At 37.6% G+C, this 17323-nt stretch overlaps 1 long non-coding RNA gene across 1 annotated transcript in view; it reads left to right on the forward strand.

Moving 5' to 3' along the window:
• The window catches only part of LOC116663690, a 548421-nt gene that overhangs the window by 282742 nt on the left and 248356 nt on the right, over positions 1-17323 (forward strand). Inside the window, exon 3 of the long non-coding RNA XR_004319970.1 lies at positions 1998-2056. This is a non-coding gene — a long non-coding RNA (uncharacterized LOC116663690). The remainder of the gene's footprint in view (positions 1-1997; positions 2057-17323) is intronic.

The raw sequence follows: 17323 nt of genomic DNA on the forward strand, positions 1-17323 counted from the left end.
AGATATGGGGCTAGAGAAGAGTTGTTACTATTAGAGAGGGTTGTTTTTTAGGAAACCATACTCGGGCAGGGCATTTATGTAGGGAGGGGATGAGCCATGTGATTACCTGGGGGAAGATTGTTTCAAGAAGTAGTTCCAGTAAATATAAAGAGTCTAAGGTAGGAGAGTGTTGGAGACTTGCAAAGAGGCCAACAAAGTGTCATGAGCAAGCAGAAAAATGGTAGGAAATGGGAGTGACAATTTATCTGAAACCAGGTAAGGTAGGATCTAATAGGCCGCAGTAGAAATTTAGGACTTTATTCTGTGTGTCAGAAAACTACATCAGGGTGTCCAGGAGCTTGGTGGCATGACATAATTTCCATTTTAAAATACTTTCTCTGGTTACTGTGGGGAGAACTGGCTGTTGATTTACCAGAAAAAACCCGAAGAATTCTTGGGGCTTCAAGTGATGAGTCTAGGAGGCAGATGGAGATGACTTGGATTAGGTTGGGGCAGGATATTATTTAAATGTAGTTCTATCAGGATTCATTTGATGGATTGGAAGAAAAGTTGTAAGAAACAGGGAAGAACCAAGGGTGACGTCAAGGTTTTTTAACTTGAGATGCTTTACAGCAATAACTGCTGTGATAAGAATCTCTAGGGAAAGAGCATGTTCGGCAAGGGGCAGAGGAATGAATTAAGAGCTCAGTTATGGATTTACTAGGATGGAAATGCCCATTAGGCATCAGAATAAAATATGAAGATTCCGAGGAGAGGTTCATTCTGGAGATAGAAATCTGGGAGTCATCAGCATATAGAATGTGTTGAAGGCCATTGGGATGGATGAAATCATGTAAGAGTAAGGGACACGATAGCATTTCAAGGTTGGGGAGATGGAGAGGCTCCAGCAGAGAAGACTGAGAGGTAGCAACCACCTGAGTAAGAAAAAAATCAGGAGAATATGGTATACTGAATTACAAGTTAAAAATAAAAAAGATTTAGAAGAGGAGGAAGAGAGAGTGATGAACTGTATCAAATGATGCTGAGAGTTTGAGCTAAGAGAGTGAAATAGAAAGGGGTGAGGGTAGAGAGATGAGACTGAGTCTAGCTGTGATCGATATTATAGCATGCTTTTATGATATCAAAGATACAGAGAAGAGGAGGAAGTGATGATGTAATGAGGGAAAAGAGAGAGGAGATAATTGCATGAGAAAAGTCCTTGATTAGGTAGAGCTGGGACCCAGTGTGTGAGAGAAGTTGGCCCATATAGAACATGGACAGAGTATACATTGAATCAGTGTGGAGGCAGCGCATGCAGGGTTACAGATGCTTGTGGATTGGCACATCTGGTGGAGAGGATGAAGAAGAGCTCTTCTGATTGATTGATTGATTGATTGATTGATGAAACAGGAAGGAAGGTCAGCAGCTCTGAGAAAACAGTTTACTTATCTGTCTCCCTCCGCAGATTTTTGTGAGAGTTAGGGATCATGTCTTCCCTATCTTTATATTAGCATCTGACCCAGTGCCTGGCACACATTAAGTACCTCATAAAGGATTATAAAATGCAAATGAATAATGTTTAAAAATTACTTTTGGCTTCACCTTTTCTTGTTTTAATTGAAATAGAGTTGATTTACAATATTGTGTTAGTTTCTGGTGTACAGCATAGTGATTCAGTTATATATATATTTGGCTGCACCTTTTCTTAATACGTAACTTGAATGTATTTATATTAATGTTTATTTTATTGGAGTAGAGTTAAAGATAGTTTACAGAAGGCTGATTGTGAATATCTTACCTCAGTGCCAGGCTCTCCTGAGCTGGCATTTGTTTTATTTTAGAAGTTGAAGTTTATTGATTCTCTCAGGCTCATTAGAGACTATGTGTAGGCAAAACATACAATAAAATATGTCCAAATAGCCAGCATTTCTCCTTTTCTGCTAAGATAAATTTCTAAGTGACTGATAATATTGTCAGTGATGGTCCTAACTTGTAAAAATATATTAACAATTTTCCAGGTGAAAGGTGACACGAAATGTAAGAATTTCGGCTGTTTTGAGAGGAATCTCCAGAAAGAGTGAGTAGCAAGGAATCACTATATATATTTTTCTATGTTGACTTTGAGATTTCTCTCACAAAGGTTTCTGAATCTCAACACTTGACATTTCAGTCTGGATAATCCTTTGTTGTGAGGATTGTGGGGAGGGTCGGGAGCTGTTCTGAGCATTGTAGGATGTTTAGTGCTATCTTTGGCATCTGTCCACTAAATGGCAGTAGCACCACTATCCCAAGTGTGACAACTATCAACATCTCTAGACATTGCCAAATGTTCCCTGTAGTCAGGGTAGGGGATGGGGAAGAAGATTGCCCTGGTTTGAGAACCACTACTGAAAAGAACAGAAAAAGTTGCCCCAGGCTTTTGACTCATTTATTCTAGAAACAGATTATTCTTCTGAGGACAGTTGTGGCATTTTTATCTAATGAGAGTGTAGCTATGAAGATATTATCACAGGAATGGCAATTGAGACTGTAAATTCCCATTTCACAGTCACAGAATACCTTAATCCTGGATACAATACAAAACATTCAAAGCTAAATACACATCAGTTAGCATGGAGCCAAAGCTGTCATGTGGAAGAGAAACTCAATTGCCAGAAGTGTATTTCTGGAAGGCAGGAAGGCAGACCTGTGACCCATGGTGCTAATTATAGAGAGACATAGTTTGATTCCTGATAAGGGTGATGGTTCTGATGATTAGCAGTGTCTAAAAATGGAATAGGTGGCCCCAGAGTTTCTTTTCCATTGTCAATCAAGCTCAAATCACATGGTAACATTTAAGGAATATCACAGAAAGAATTAAAGCATTGGTTGGATTTGAGATTCCATTCAATCCTGTGAGTCCAGAAAGATCAGGAGGGCCATTGAACACCCAAAATGAAGTTACATTGGAAAAAAATCATCAAGAATGAAAGGCCAGGGAGCAGTAATGGGAAACAGCAAAGTTAAATTGGTGTTCTAATGAGGAAGGCATTCATCTTCAGCAGGAATAGCTCGGGAAGGAGGGATGCGAGAATTCAAATGTGCAAGAGTCCTCACTTTGAGATTCTCTGAGACTCTGGCCTTATGACTTGAGGGAGTTCTTTGAATTGTCTTGATGGTGGCTAAGGACCCCCCATTAAATCCATCCCCACTTCTTGATGGCAACTTCTACCACTTTCAGGAGTTCGTAAAATGGTTATAAGAATTCACTAGGGTGCTTGTTGGCCACGCATATTTGTGGGAAACATATGCAGAGTTTCCATTTCCTTAAGTCTCTTTGTGAGCTAGTGCTTCTGCATTTTAAACAAGCACCCTTAGGAATTCCAATACAGGCAGACTGTGATCACCCTTTGGGCAACATTGTTTTGGAAGATATAGTTTAGGATGCTGTCTGACTCCTACCTGAGCCTTGTGAATTTTTGTAGTTTTCCCAGGAAAGAGACATTTCTAGAAATTTCTAGAACAGCAGTTAGACTACCTATGTTAAGTGTTAAACTTCTAATCTAACGGTCACTCTGGTATTCCCTTCCAAGAGCTGATGTGAAATTCAAGGAGTGCAGTGATGTTTTTCTGGAAATGTGGCATGCTTTTTGGGGGGTGTGGTTAGGGGAGATTGTTTATTTTCTGGTAATAAATGATTCTCTCTGATATTTCCTCCCTCCCAAGTGACTAAATTCCCAAGCTCTAAAAAGCCTGATAGTCCTAAAAGAAAATGTTTAGAAAATTTTAGCATAAGTCAGTACCATTACCAGTAGCCTCATTCAGGCAATAATGACATAGAACCTCCTCAGCTGGGTGACTTATTCATGGAGTAACTCATTTGAAAGAAACTCCTCGTAAAGCCACTGGAGTATCAAACAAACCAGAGTGACTAGAGATTGATGTCATTGTTTAACCACTGTAACACCAGTGTGTCTTCCCTTTTATATTTCTGGAGCGGACAGATTTTTATATTGAATGTCTTTGGCTGTGTCCAGGTGTTAGCAGAAAACCAGGGTTCAGTGGAGAAGGCATCCCTAGGTAGTTTCTGTAGTTTCAATTAGTGATCCTGAACTCTGATCCTTGTCTTCTGACTCCTATCTCCTGTGTGTGATACTCCCTGTATCTCCATAAGAATTTTGACTCTGTCATCCTATTTACCTGGTTAAAACTTCTTTTTGTTGAATCTGCCTGACCTCATACCCTAATCCTTGATCAAGCTTGAAGAAGTATAATTTGACCATCACTAATCTACACTTGCCATTCTTCTCCTATGATACACTTGGAAAAGCCAATAAAGTCAATATTTGTTCCTTGGTTTCATGTATCATTGATTCAGAAGCAGACTTAGCAGGAAGCTAATTGAGCTTAAACTTTAGAGCCTGTATTGCTTGGGCTGCTTCCAAGGACCAGAGATGGCCTGAGCAGAGCATTCATATGGCATATGGTTTTAAAATATTTGCAAAAAATGGCATTTTGAGTACTCTCTGTCAAGAATGCTGTCTCCTTCCATGAGGATCCTAACTCTATCCCTTCAGTATGACAGTGTTTGTGTGGGAATTTTGGGGATCTAGGTGAGGGAAGTAGAGTCAGGAATACATTTCATTTGAGTAGATATATTTTTGTTGTTTGTAGTATAAGAGATACATTTATGAGGTATCCAGTCACACCCATGACTCAAAGTAGGACTTGCTTCTAGAAGTTTCCCACTGTGCCAACTTGCTTGATGTCATGTCAGAAATGTGCAAGGGGAAGGTCATATCTTGATGTGATCAGGTCCCACAGAACCCATCACAAGACATATGAGGGCAGACAAGGAGAAACAAGGGTGGAAATGTACAGAGGTGGAAGTTATCTGTGGTCAATTTCTCCAAAATGCTGATGTGTGAAATTGTAAGCAGAAGATGCAATTCTTACTGACATCAGGTCAAAGCAGAAGTTCCCTCCTGTCAGAAATGTTCTCAATGATGAATACACACAATTACAAATGTACTACACATATAATATTTTAAAGAGATCAAGGAGTTTATTAGAATTCCTAGTATGAAAGCACAAACCTGAAGTAGCAAAAATAGTACATCTAAGTGTGCAGAACCATGTTTTATACATTTCAATTATCAATAATGAAAACCGTATTTCAATCAGCTACTCTAGAGAAAAGAGTGAATAGTCATTATGCTTTCTCTGTGGAAAACGGTGTCACAAAATTGTGGTTATATGAAAAGGTAATAAAAGCGTCTGAGCCAAAAATTTTCGGAAGAAGTCTTTAGATTGTGTGTCAGGCATTGATTAAATTTTTATTATTTTCCTGGAATTTGTATGTTTGATGTATGTGTCAGCCTTTTAAAAATTGTGATTTATTGTGATTTCTTTCTTTGTTCTAAGTGTATGTTCATTTTTTACGAAATTATGCATTTGTGATTTTGTGTTCTTTTTTTTCCCCTAAGTCAGTGGTTTCAAAGTTTATTGTGCATCAAAATCACCTGGAGGGCTTGTTAAAACAGTTTCTGATTCAGGAGCTCTAGGGTGGGACCTGAGAATTCATATTTCTAATAAGTTCCCAGATGCTGCTGCTGCTGTTTGGGACCACACTGTGCCAACCACAGAGAACCGTCTCCCTAGAAGTTCCCCCTCCTACTTCTTTCCTCACTCTTAGCCATACTAAGTTAGCACCTCAGCATTGCTTCTCTACGTGGGTGGAGCGGGTAAGTCCTTATATTATTTTTCTAAAAAAGGTCTCTAAACTCTAAGCTTTAGGTCAGATAAAACCTGGATGTGCCCTTTGGTTATTTTCTAACACTTTTCTGAGTTAGTTTCTTGTGAAAACTGCTGGCTTACCCGTGAATGGCTGTTGTAAACAGTAACCAGATAATAGGAAGATCTGGGTGCTTCAAAAAGTTTCTAAAAATAGCCATTTCTAACAGCCTTCTCCGAAGTTCCACCAACATAGGAAGTTATGGAATCTGTAGTAATAATAGTATAAGAACTTTTATTTATTTAAGCCTTTACAATTTCGGGATAGTTTTATTTACTTTGCTTCACTAGATATTCAGAACAACTCTGCAGAATATCACAAAATCAGTAAGGTAGGGAGCATCCTAGAATCCTGGTTCCTAGCCTAAAGGGGTTATTCCCACCACAATCCACAAACTGCACACACAAAAAAAAATGTGGCAAAGGGAAATTTTGAATAAATAAACAGTGAAATTTTGAACAAATCTGCCAGTTTTAGAGGCAAAATGTTAAGTGCTTTCCAAATGATTCCAGGTAGACCTACTTCTCAGTGTGTGATCCACTTTTCTGGCACAGAAATCAATTACCGTGAACCCTTGACTCACATTCTGTTTCTAATTATAACTGTCAGGAATCTGTTGATATTTTGCAGGCAAAATCAAGATTGCATGATTCTGCCTTACAGAACTGAGAGATGCGAAAATATGTAAAAAGAGGGACTTCCTAGGGATATGATGTATAATGTTTCATAACATCAGAGTATCTTTCCTACTGAATCTATCACTTGCATGTGAGATTGACTATGATGATGAGAGCAAGATGGAGGTAAAAATAGGGGAACAAGAAATTCATGGTTGATGTGAAATGCCTTCATAAACCATGCCCCCTACCAGTGCCTCCATCTTTAGTATCCTGCTACCTTCCCAAACCACATAGCAATTCTGCAGTCTTTTGACTCCCGTCATGAAGATTTTGCACAGCATCACCACCTGACATCAGCTACCTCATCATTCTCTTCACATTTGTATTGTTTTCCCTCCTCCCTGTGGGGCTATCTCTTGGTGCTCTTTTTTATACATATGGAGATAGTTGATGGTATTTGTATTTACATGTTTTTGTCCCTTGTACTTATCTTGAAGTAATCTCTAGAAAGTCATATACCTGTAAGAATAATTGACTCTCTTTTTCTCTGGTAGCATTGTACAGTATTTATGATGTAAGGGGGTTTTCATCCTTCTTGCCACTAACAAAGCTAAGTAAGATGGCAGATGTACCTGACAGGTGAAGTCACAGAAGAAAGGGAGAGAAAGAAGGCATTAGGGCAGTGGTATAAATAATATGGTAAAGAGAAGTGAGAGAGAATGCAGAAGTCAACACGAGAATGTCCTATGAATAAAATAAGTTGCCCTTCAGGTTCCCAAGCAGTGAGATTCCTGGAAAGTTGTCATCCTCTTTCTCCCTGTACCTCCCATTCCCACCATGTGATTTAATCTCTGTAAGGAGACCTACAGTTGGCCTTTTTGCCTCTATACCTACTGCAATGCCTTGTGTACACAATAAGCAGGTATGATTACAGTATATTATTTAACCCCAAAGTGACTGCACATTGACTTGCCATGCTATGCCAGAAACTAACAGTTTACACTGAGTTAGCATCTCAATGTCAGTAGCAGCTTGGTCCAGTTTAGAGTTTAGTTTTAGAATCAGAGTGACCAGCATTCCCACCTTGATTGGATAGCTGATGAGCTGAGTGAACTTGAACACATCATTTGGTCTTTCTTAGACTCAGTTTCCTTACCTGTAAAAAATTGAAACAACAGTAGTACCTATCTCACATATTTATGAAAAGTAATTTTCACAAAGTATATACTGTACTGGCTCAGTTCCGACGTAGAGTCAGTAATGGCATAGATGATGAGATTGAAAGCTTACTGAGCATTGACTGTATGGTTGGGCTCAGTATATGGTAGCTACTTTTCTTTTCTCTTTTCCTTTTTTAATAGTATATCGCTCACCTAGCTGCCTATGAAGATTTCTCAGATTTTCGTATTTCCCTATGCAAGCCCAGTCAAATAGCAATTGAATCGGGGCCTTGGGGTGCCTGTAAAGCAGTATTCATGTTGTTATTGTTGCCTACCTTCAGTGAAGGGTATTAGAACTGCAGCCAGTAGATGACTTAATGTGTGAGGAAAACTTCTAGCAATGCAGCCCAGGGACCATTAGCCTGTTTACAATTCACCAACTAATATAGTGGTTATATTTTACAAATGAAAAAGAATCATCCCACGCCTTCCTTAAGTAAAAACTACAGTTTCATGTCCAATTGAATGCAACAAAGCCCGAAAAAAATTTTTAAAAGGCAGTCGGCCAGGTCTTTATTGCAGGAACATCGGAGAAATGAACCAGCTGAGCTACTTACCGTCTGCTTAAATTTCTCAACTATCGATCCTTGCAGCAGAGGAGCTATTTATAGGTCCTATGTCTCCTTTAAATCCTACCCTCCTAGGGATCTAGCTAGACTAGGAAAAGCCCCATTTTGTTCAGGATTGCATAGTCTGCCCACCGAACATGGTTTTGAATTAATCTGGAGTCTGATTACAGTCCCTGAAACTATTCAAGTATTAATGGTTTCCCTGTCAGCATTTAATGAGCATTTCCTTTGGATTGTTAGTCTTCATTGTTTTATTCATTTACTTACAATTTTTGATCACCAGTTTAGGTAAGATGTAGGTATTTATTTCTAAGGTCATTGGGATGACAGCTGGAGAGGACAATGGAACAATTAATACGACTTAAAATTCAAGCGTGGGAAGTTGGCAAGCTAAAATATGAACATAAAGATGCCCCTGGAAGCCGTGTGTCTCAAGTTGCTGAAACTGCTGTAGAAACCATTTGAAATCCTGGAGAGCAGGGACGATGTTATAGGCACTGTCTCCGTACTTTTAGTACCTAGAGTGATGCCAAGTTCCTAGCCCCAGGGGAGGAAAAGGAAAGAGGAAAATACCCAACCAAAATGTAGCAGAGTAAGACATTAATAAAAACATTCCTTTCATGCTGGAAACAAGCTGTAGATTCATTGACATGCCAGAGCTTTCATTGAACCATGTCTGAAATCAACATGTACTTGATGCTTTATTTCATCTGAGATAGAATGTCGGTGTCTGCGGATAGAATTAGTGCAAGTGTCCTTTCTGTTTTATTCACGATCCTTCTCAATCCCTCATCAAGTGACAACTTCAATAGCTATTCAAAAGAAAGGTGCGTGTGCATAGAACTAGAACATTTCTTACAAGGAGCTAAGAAGGTCAGCAGGAATTTCAAGGTTAGAGGTACCTTCTCTAACTTGGGGGGAACTCTGAGGTAAAAGATAGTTTATAAAAATATATCTCTTTTTAATAAAGTGCTTGGCTATGGGAGTATACCACCTAAGCATTCTTGGGGAAAAATACTGTCATTTTAATAATGGCCTTAATGGCCAGCTTTTAGTCACTTTTTAAGGTTTTCAGATACAATAAAATAAAATCTCAAAGCTTTTAATTTCAAGAGAGATGATGTAATTGGTTTGTTTTTCTATACTTGAGGCTGTATAAGATGCCTGGGGAACCTAGAAATTTTGAATGCTCTGGTTCAGACGGAAATACAGGCATAGGAAGAACCAGTGGGCAGAAAAATCAGTAAATGAAATAGCACCACATGGCAGTTCAGACCCCAGACTCAAGAGCAGGATGACACTAGGTATCTGTTCTTAGAAAAACTTCTTAGCCTCTCTGTGCCTTGATTTTCTCGTTTATAAAATGTGGGTAATAGTAGTACCTTTCTCTTGGGGTTGAGGATTACGTTATTTAGTTAACCAATGTAAAGCTCTTAAAAATGTATCTCATCCATTTTAAATAAATTTTGGCAATTATTGGAAGACAGAGAAGAATGTTGGAAAGAAACACAAATATCAAAATGTCCATTGCTTGTTAAATGCAATCAATTTGTCTTTCCTCTTAAGCTCAGAGACAGAAGACAGGTCTGTTGTAACTCTTCCGTCCTGTGAGTCAGGAAGGCTCTAGATGGGGTAACTGTTAGTGCAGATTTAAGGACTTTAAGAGAAGGAACAGGATGCAGCAATCACAGCCATCTCCAGCGGATGGTTGTTCCGTTCAACAGGCACTCAGTGGAGAGATGCTGGGCCAGTCCCAAGAGTCATTGTGCCAGCAGCAGCTGCGGGCTCACTGGGGGAAGGAATGGAGCAGTAGTTCTCAACTCTTGTTTTGTGGGTTGTACCATCTCCCCCTCACAGTGTGCTTCCAATATTACAGAGTATAACATCATGTTATTTTCTTCAGTCGATAATTGGTTTGGTCCATGTCTGCCAGAGTTGAGTTTTGAACAGAATGTCCACTATGAGTTGACTGAGAGTGAGCTGATGTTTCCAGTTCAGAAGCACAGGTAGCAGGTTCAAAGGGAAGTCAAGTATTTGCTTGCACTTTGTCTTACGAGGAAAGCTCAGAGGGGGCAGATTAAAACAGTGCCAGAGCTAAAGGACAGCATGGTGCTTTTGTAAAGCACATGAGGTCCAGCAATCTCGTAGTTATGACAGTTGGTTGTCATGGCTGACTTCCTTCACTTGGGATATTTTTAATCCCCCCGAGTGTTTCTCCCTCATCCCACCCTTAATTCTAGTTCCTGAGAGTCCCAGGAACAGAGTTGGGAATCACTAGACTGAGTGCCAAGGATTGTAAGTTAGGTTTCTAGGTCACTGAGAAATCTTCGGTATTTGAATGTAGTCTTTCTGTATACAGATTGGAATATTTCTTAAGGAAATAATTATAAATTATTTTATTACCATAAAAGGGCAGAATCTTGGGAATAAAGAAGGGATGGGAAGGTAAACCTTCTCCTAAAATTTTCATATGAAACTTTTGCCCTGAGTAATTATTGGTTAGTCAATTAATTTTTTTTTAAATGTGCCTGTGCTCAACTGGGAAATTGTTGTTAATTCTGGTAGGGTAGATTGTTCCATTCATACAAACTAATATTTCCACTTAGCAATTTTTTTTAGAATAGTATTTATGGCAGACATGCACTAGACAAACCAGAGGCCTTGCATTTGCCATAATTTTGCAAAAAAAAAAAGTTACTGTGCTAAACACAATAATTACAGTTATTTTTTCTTCAGTGGAAAGCTTAGTATTAAAATTTCTGTTCATGTTCCAGAATCTGTTGATGTCTAAACAGTTTTATGAAGTGACTGATCTGTCTGATTAATATAAAACTGTGACCCTATTGGTAGCTTGAAATATATATACAGTGTATATGTCAGAAATACTTAAAATGGGAAATAAATGTTTTATGGCAAATAGTAAGAATATATTTATTGTTGATGTTGCTTTCAGAACAGAAAATAAGGCAGTGGGAGTAGGGGCTTGAGGAGATAGAAGCTTCAACCAGACATTGGAAGACCCAGGTTCTTAGTCCCAACATAGAAGCTTAACTGGAAACAAGCATGTCTCCAAACCTCATTAAGTTTCATATTTCACCTATGTAAATGAGAATGCTAACATCTCATCCAATCATCCCACCAAGTGTCTGTGAGGATTTAGCAATACAATATATATGAAAGTACTGTATAAATCTATGGTACTATTGATCCAAGAATGGTCTTTTGGGACCCTATTTTCTTCTTGATATCAATATTTAGGTTTCCCTGATTTAAAATGTACTTTTCTTATTACACAAGGAATATATGAATATATTATCATAGAAATCCAGGCATTACCATAATATACAGAAAAGGAAATGCAAGATCCTTGTCTCACCTGACTCCAAATCTTTCTTTTTTTTTAGTGGTGACACTATAAACAGTTTGAGTTTCCTTTCAGAAATTTTCTAAGCATACATACATGTATATATATATATGACATACAATTTTATTGCAGATAATTCAGATCAAAGGTTTATTTCTAACTGACAACTTTAGCATATTAAAACAGAAAAAAATTTCCCCACCTTTCCCCTCTAAGAAAAATGTAGCATAATTAACACTGCAGTTGTTTCATGGAGAAGATTGACTGTGAAAAGTTAAAGGAGTGTAGGAGATGTGGAAAGGGTTTGGTAACCGCGACAAGAACAAAATCCATATACAAATGAATGTATTTCAGTTGTCGTCAGGAAACCCCACTGTGTTAACAAATGGGAAATAACACTTCATGGCAGCCAATCTAAAATAATCTCTATGTGATGAGTACCACTGGCAGATCTGCCAGGACTTACTGATTCTCGGTGTGATCACACAGATTTCATTGGTCACAAACAGAGAAAAGCACATGATTGCACTGAAAACGTTGATGGTGCTGCCAGCCCAGAAATCACAGCTCAGGCTCCACGATAGCAGACTATCACACCTGCCACTTGACAGGTGTGCACTAAAATTTATGAAAAGCTTTTCTAGCCAAGCCATCGGGCTGCTGAAAAGAATGGTGGATGCCTTGGGCCTTGACATTTATTACAGCTTTGCCAGCATATCTGTCTTGTAGAGTGTGATTTGAAAAACGATATGTCTAACCATGATCTTAATAAGCTCATTTGTTCCAGGAGCTCATTGTACTTGGGCTTGCTGATAGAAGAGGAGAGGGCCAATGATATAAATAAAGGAGACTTCCTCGTGAAATTGCTCTGCTTATTTTAATACGGAGACAGTCTGATGCTTAACATTGCCAGTTGCCTGTACCTAAGAGAGGAATTACAACGTGGCTTTGAGATGTTTCAAACTGAGGGTCCAGTTCTTTAAAAACCTTGGTTTCACTCAGTTTGGTCCGAAACACTGAAATTAGAGCATGTGATACATATATTCTGGTGAAGATGCAAATATATTAATAGGAGCCAAGAAAGATAGGTCTTTAAATATATTTTAAAAGAAAACTTTGCATTTTTCTTATTAACCACCCATTTATAAGGACACAAAATATTTTGTGTATTTTCTCATTTATTATCAAAATACCCTTGAAGGACAAAGATGGGACCAGTATCATCCTGTTAGGACAGTATAAGCAAGAGGAAGTTAAACAAAATGTTTCAAATCAGCTTTCCCTGTCTTGTATCATGATCAGCCCACACATTGCTCAATTTTCGTGTACTTTCCTCTGGATAAATAAAAGCCTTAACCCACATCTCCTATATCTGAAGACATTTAGTTTGATAAATGTGCTTACCTATTAAGATACAATACTCATTTAAGAGAGGATTATAATAATTTTAAAAGCATTATTATGTTATCAGTACAAACAATATTTCTTATCTATGGAGGACCTGATCTTGTTTTTCTTGCTCTGCCCACTACTACTAAAGAAGTATTTCATTTAGTAAAAATATTATCTTCTTTTTTCTGCCTCTAATGTCTTTATTCCAGCCAATTAGCGTATTCTTCCCTGCCCACCTCTGTGCCTCCTAATCTCAGTCATCTGGAGGAACAGCCTTCCTGGTGAAAATAAACTAAAAAAGACTAAAATTAAAAAACAAAATTAGAGAAGGAACAACGATAGAAGTATAAGAAGAATACAGAAGTCTATTAAAAGACCTCAAAGGGGAAGAAAATTATGTAAAATTCCACGTAAATGAATCCTTAAGTCTCAAAGAAATGAAATGGACAATTTTCTAGAGAATGTTAATTACTACAATTAATTTAGGAATCAGTATCAAACACAAACAGAGCTATTTGTGTGTCCACAGCCATGGAGGAAGCTGAAATCTCCATCAGAGTTTTCAGTTACCTTAAAAAAAATTGATTCAAAGCAGGGTAGGTTTACCAAGATCCTTTCATATTTTCCAAGGGAATAAAGAACCCCGTGATAAATTCTTCCATAATATAGAAAAGATTTGTGTTAACCTGATAATGAAACTTGATAAAGATGATACACACACAAAAAAATCACCCACTAGGCTCCCGAAATGTACATGAATAAATATATAATAGTCCAAAATAAAATACAAGTAAATTGAATCCAACATAATATTTTAAAATACATTTTTCCTTAAAGGAATATACAGATGATTCACTAGTAAGAAATTGTTAAATATGCTATGTTGATTGATCAAAATAGAAAAAACATTATTTTACTGATTATTTTACTAAAAGCACTTGATACATTTCAAAGTCCATTTTAAGCCCAGTTCAAATGCTGCTTCTTTCAAAAACCCTTCCTTGATTCTTTGGCTGAAAGTAAATGCTACGTTGAACTGGTCATATCCCTGCATTTCTTTTTTGCTTACAACATTTTCCACATTATGTCTTGGATTATAGAAATCGTGTATATACTCCATGTGATTTTCTTAGCTGTAATCACCAATTGGTAGGAATCCTATCTGTGTTTATTTCTCATGTCTCAGAACCCAGATGAGAGTAGCTTCCTTATAAGTACTTGCTAAATAAATAAATGCTTGAAATAGAGTACATCCTAATTAAAGTTACAAATGCCAGTATGTGTATAGATAAGAATAACAATTACTTGTATAAGCATCTTCCTTTGGCATTGTTTAATAATTGGGAACATCAGTATATAACAGAGGTCAGAATGGAAACTTTCTAACTGCTTTGTCATCATGATAATTCTTCTCTGACAATACCAAAGGACTGTATATTTTATTTCATAACAGGAGTTACAATAATATTTACCCTGGGAAGATTATTGTTGTTTCTTTCTTTTTCATGTTTGGAGAACAGGTGTAAATTTTCTAGGCAATGTGATAATGCAACAAAGGAAATTAATTTGTATAAATATTTGAAAATCATAAAGTTGGAACAGTCATATTAGGAAGTTATATAATAAATGGAAGTTCTTATTAAAATAATAAATACATTCCCTCTAAATAATTTTAAATGCTTTTACCAAATTTATCTCCTATGATTTTGGTTGGGTCACCTTACACATACACTCATTTTATTATGGGTCTTTAGTAAAGAATTATACCTTAGGGATAAAATCCAAAGTGACCTCATATTATACAGAATTTGCTCTATAATGTTTATAATAAAGATGGTCCCATAGTGCTCTGATTTTCAAATTATAAATTATAGATATGTCTTCCACATGTTTAGTTAACTTCTCTGTGGCTATTTCATAGAGCAACTGCATGATGCAGTGGAAAAAACACAGGATTTAGTACCAGATAGAGCTGGTGTCTTATTATTGCTCTGGCATATATGTGTCTGGGTGAACTTGAGAGAGTTACCTAATGATTCTAAGCTTCAACTTGTTCGTTCCCCACATAGAGACAAATACTTTATATTTATGCTGCACGTTTATAAAGCATATAATGATTTTAAAATCACTCAGCACATAGCAAGTGCTTAAACATTGCTCTTACCCTTGTATAAAAGATAATGGATCATAGGGATATCTCTGCCTTCACTAATTGTTCTAAGAAGCTCTTTCTTCTGAGCATGTAGAAGGGAAAAAAGCATAGATTTCAGGAGAACAGGAAGAAGCCTATTGTGTCTCAGTGAGTTATCCAGTGTTTGGCACTAGAGATGTTCAATCAGTTGAAAAAGAGATGTTTTTGTTTTTGTTTTTGTTTTTTCACTTTATGACTACCAAAAGCTGATTTCTAAAAATCACATGATATAAAATTTTCATTGATAATTTTAAACTCTTAAAATTATTCAGTATCTCTTTTGACATCCTCACCCACCTCCATTATTCCAAATAAAACCCAAATTTGTCTGTATTCATTTCTCTTAGGACTTATTTATAAAGTTATTTCATTTTATGTTTGTTTTCTTCTACATTTAGTCTTATTAATAGGCCGAACCCAATAGGATATGAACATAACAATACTTGTTTAATCTTTTCTTCCAGTTGTTCTCGCAACAGGACTATGTATGCAGACTTTCCCTTTATTGTCTCCTAAGGCTATCTCAAACAGATCCCATAACTCTTTGATCATTTCCCATTATTAAAAAGTTATTTTTAGTTGAGCCAGGCTTAAAACACCTACCTCATATTCAATTTTATCTCTGTCTCTCCCCGTCTTCCCAGGAATACCTGGACTTCATCTTGAAGTGGGAAGGAAGCATAGTCTACTCTTTGATTCATCTTCCCCCTCTCACTTCTGGATCAGTATCTCTGGGGGTTGAAGCCTGGGAGCAGAGAATAAGAAAGATGGAAAGGGACAGGTGTCTCTTTCCTAGTTGGCCTTGTGGTCATCTCTTGGCTGTTGATGCTTTTCTGGAGAACCCTGACTGGCCATTGATGTTCTCTTGCCAGCAGACACCCAAATGCTATCACTTTCTTTGAAGGCATGGTTGAGTTCTGCTGCTGCTCTATGGGGACATCCTCCATCACTGCCAAGATTTTTCCTCTCTGCTTTTTCATATATATCCCAGCAGGCCATTCCATGGATGCTTGTTACTCATGTTATTTTTTCCAGCAGATGATCAACTTGGATAGGGGTTCTAGGAGGTTCACAAGTTAGGCTAACTTTCATTGTGTCTAATTGAACCACCAACTTGCCATGCCAAGTAAGTGCAGGTGGCTCCCTGGTTGAACTCTTCTCTGCCCTGCTGTCTCTCTCCACTTCTTTTCTCTCTAGCTCAAATAAATGCAGGGAGAAGATCAGCAAATTTACTGCCATGGGAGTATTCTAATGGGAAATGAAATGCCAGTCTTCCTTGCTCACTGGCATCCTCAACCTCTTTGAAAGATTCTTTTGGATCTCTTTCCCTGTGACTCTCTTTGGACCCTTCTTCTGAATACAGTCAACATCTCAGGAATCTTTCAATTCTCTCCCTCTCATGTCTGTCTCCTTGCTTCCCACTTGGTGTTCAGTGGAAATAGCCTGGGGTTATGAAGCTCTGGGATAAGAGCTGAAGGTAGCAGAGATAGTTTGGCTGTCTTCTAATGCATTCTAAAGTGGTTTTCTTTTTTCCTTCCTAATTTTGCTCTCTTTAGAATATCAGGTACTTAATAAAAATTTGCCCTCAAGTCTGAATCTTAGTAACCGGTTCTGGTGAAAGAAGAAAAAACCTGTCACCTTTCTGTTAATGTCTAAAAAGTAGTATTGTGTTTTTTCTTCAACATTTCAAATCAAAATGATGAAATTCTAATTCGTTGTGCAGATATTATTCTGTTTTTTCCTTAGAAAGTAAGGAAACTGAGGTGATAAAGGAAAGTCTAAGAGTGGCAAATTTCTAAAAATTTCCTCCAGTAAATCACTACAATTCTCAAGGGGTGGTGGGACAGGGTAAATGAAATTAACTGAAGCAAGCAAAAAGTACTAACAGTGTGTTGTAAACTTTAAGTAAACCTGGCTGGGTAGAATACAGGTGGAACTAGCTTACTCTAGTTCTTCTTCAAGATGAAGCAATGAGCTGCTGTGAGACATAAGAAATGGAAATTTAAGCAAACTCCATATAGCCCATAGGAGGGACAGGAATCGTCTAGTGTAGCCTCTTAACCCACCAAAGATGCAAAGATGCAAAGATGCACACCAGGAAGCACTCAGTTGTTGCAGTGGCAAATTATCAAGTCTTTGGCTAACCCAAATAGAAAGTCTGTCAGTGGTGGGATTTTCTCTGAGATAACTTTTTTTTTTTTTTTTTTGTCTACTG

Source organism: Camelus ferus, chromosome 5, assembly GCF_009834535.1.
Source record: "Camelus ferus isolate YT-003-E chromosome 5, BCGSAC_Cfer_1.0, whole genome shotgun sequence".
NCBI lineage: Eukaryota > Metazoa > Chordata > Mammalia > Artiodactyla > Camelidae > Camelus > Camelus ferus.